This window comes from Myotis davidii, unplaced genomic scaffold (genome assembly GCF_000327345.1).
Source record: "Myotis davidii unplaced genomic scaffold, ASM32734v1 scaffold826, whole genome shotgun sequence".
Lineage (NCBI taxonomy): Eukaryota > Metazoa > Chordata > Mammalia > Chiroptera > Vespertilionidae > Myotis > Myotis davidii.
Genome location: NW_006297142.1, coordinates 1,402,165 through 1,405,012, shown reverse-complemented (window position 1 = coordinate 1,405,012; position 2,848 = coordinate 1,402,165). Strand labels below are relative to the sequence as shown.

The 2,848-nt window shown below is 57.8% G+C and overlaps 1 protein-coding gene across 1 annotated transcript in view; it reads left to right on the top strand.

The window, feature by feature from the left end:
• CHRM1 (cholinergic receptor, muscarinic 1) overlaps nt 1-2,848 on the top strand; it is a 26,332-nt gene that overhangs the window by 1,033 nt on the left and 22,451 nt on the right. Inside the window, exon 2 of the mRNA XM_006772800.2 lies at nt 208-214. The gene's annotated coding sequence lies outside the window, so the exon portion shown is untranslated. The remainder of the gene's footprint in view (nt 1-207; nt 215-2,848) is intronic.

The window sequence follows — 2,848 nt, the reverse complement described above, 5'->3', positions numbered from 1 at the left end:
CACCCTGCAGAACCTCGCCACCGCCATCCCCACCACTGCCGCCCGCCGCCAGTGCCAACTCAGCTGGACGGGGAGCTGGAGGCCTGGCTGCCCCGGGACAGGCAGGGGCGGCCCGAGTCCTGCCTCCGTTCCACCTCCCGCCCCAGGGGCTGCCCTTTCCCAATGGCACGGAGCCACAGAGCCCTGCTCAGGGCGTCTTCGCTGCACAGCCCTGACTGGTGGGCAAGGGCCACAGCAGCCCACTCTGCTGCCCGGTGCTGAGGGTTACGTGAAGTGTAGACACCTGAGCCTGGTGTCCACACCTCCGCTTCCACCACCGTGACCAGGTGAGGCTGCCGGGCCTCCTGCCCTGCCCCTTCTGTCCCCTGTGTCCCCATCTTCCCATCCCCAAACACACACCACACCTGTGACCCTGATCTGAGTGTGCCTGGACGTGGGAAGGCCCTGGAGCCGCGAAGAGCTTTGCCCAGAATGTGAGAGAGCAGTGGTTGGGGTTGAAGAGTTTTTTCTGGGCTCAGTCCTAGAGACAAAACAGTTTCCTGACTTGGTCTAGAAATAGCCAAGCAGCTGGGGCCAGCAGATGGCGAGCAGCCAAGGGGGTGGGTGGGGACAGGAAAGAGGACAGGGTCATGGGGGTCCTTTCATCTCTAATGATTGAATGCCCCCCCTCAAACACACACACCCATCGGCAGGACCACCCCGGCCGGCTGAGTGGCTCGCCCGGCTGAAATCTGCATTGTAGCTGTCGCATCAATCGCGTCCTGAGCAACTGTTCTAGTCCGTGGTCTTTTGGCTGCAAGAAAGAGAAGCTCCCTCAACACGGCTCACGGGAAAAGAGGGTGCTCCTGCCTGGACAGAGGTCTCCGGGGATCCAAGGACAGGAGACGGCTGTGTCCAGGCCTCACGGAAACCGGAACCAGGAACCGGAGCACACGCGGCAAGTCTACACACTGACTCCTCCCCTGTCTCCTCTCAGCCCTTCATCCGGGTGCTCAGCGCAGAGGACCACCGTCCCAGCTCAGGTGTAGGGCCCCCAGCAGCCAGAATGTTTCTGTGAATCTTCGATTCTTAGAAAAGTCTCTGATTGGCTCAGCACAACACGGGGATGAGCCCGTCCCCTCCCACAACGGGCTCCCATGGCCAGGCTGCATCTACTCCTCACGCGACAGGCAGCAGAGTGGGCTCCCGTGGCCCTTGCGCCTCAGTCAGGGCTGTGGTCAGCCACGGCCCCCAGACTTGCCTGACGCAGTGTCTCCTCTGGAACTGATCAGAGTCAAGCCCTGCTCCCCCCAGGGAAACCCACGACAGAAGCAGGTGTTGAAGCATGGTTAGCCCTCCTCCCCCGAGGCAGGTTTCACATGCCGGCCCCTCCATGCCTTCTTCATGCCTCTTCATGCCTTCTTCATGCCTCGTCATGCCTTCATCATGCCTAGTGTGGGGGACTTTCTTCATTACTTTCGAGCCTCAGCCCAAGTTCTGAGACATCTGCAGCCACTCACCTTGACCTGAATGTCACGAGTCCCTGCAAATCTGCTTTCCCATTTCCCTTCTTAAAGCTTGACACTCTGCCTCCCAGGGTCAAGTATATTTCAGGAACCATCAACCTGGCTATTGCTCTTCTGTTCGAACGGCAGGCACGAGCTCCAGAAGCTCAGACTTCTTGCCATCTGCAGTGGTCCCCAACCGGCGGTCCGCGGACCATGGTGGTCCGTGAGGTCCGAAAGGTTGGCGACCGCTGACTAGAGCAAAGGGTCTGGGTGAGCAATTACCTTGTATTTCCTTCTAACTAAAGACGTGGTGGTGATCTCCTCATCATTTTGTTTGTTGTTTGTTTTAATGACAGACAAGGCCAGATGCATAGTTATTCCATTCCCTGAGCTGTGCGGAGATGCCAAGAATGACCCAACCGTCTTCCCATAGGCACTGAGGATGTCCCGGGGCCATCGTAGGGCCACCCGCCGCCACACACGGGCACGCGACACTAACTGGCCTGTTTTATAAGCGCGGCCAGGACTCCTCTTCCGTGGACCCGTGACGCCAAAGCCCGTGGCTGCAGGATCACAGCCAGCTCCCGTGCAGAGCCCAGCGTGAATCTGGCTTCTGGCTTGTGAGGCAAATGCAACAGCCCACAAGTGAACGGGGGCTCCTGAAGCAAGAAGCTTGGTCACAATGAAGACACACACACACACACACACACACACACACACACACACACACACACCCCAGGCCCCGTGGCCGTGTCCGGTCGGCACAACAGCACAGGTCACCTGGGAAAGGCAAGTCCCAGCTCGCCCCTTGGAAGGAAAACCGCCCCAAATCCCACAGGGATCCCTCAACGCGAAAAATAAGTCACCATCACAGGCGCACGAGGCGCACGAGGCTGCTGTGGGTTATCATTCAACCCTGCCTGAGCTCTTCCCCTTTCTTCTCAGGATTAAAACGTCCTGAGCAGTAACCAGCAGCTTCCATCTGCACTAGATTCGTCAGGACTCTGATTTGCAAGTGACTATAATCAGCTCAAGCTAATTTGAGCATAAAAAGAACATATAAAGGCTCCCATGCCCAAACCCCCAGACGAACAGGGGTGGAAATGGTGCTACTGTACACATGGTCCTTCCAGAGCGGCCACTGACCATTCTGGGCTCACTCCCACTAACTCCTTCAGCAGGGAGAAGGGAGGTTTCTGCCTCTCAGTTCTAAATTTGAGAAACTCTAGGAAAGACTGATTGGCTGGCTTGGGTCATGTGCCTACCCCTTGGTCCAATGACTGCAGGGCAGGGTGGGCAGGGGTTATTATGAATGACCCAGCCTGAGTCTCCTCCTCCTTCCTGTTCTTCACTTCTCTGCT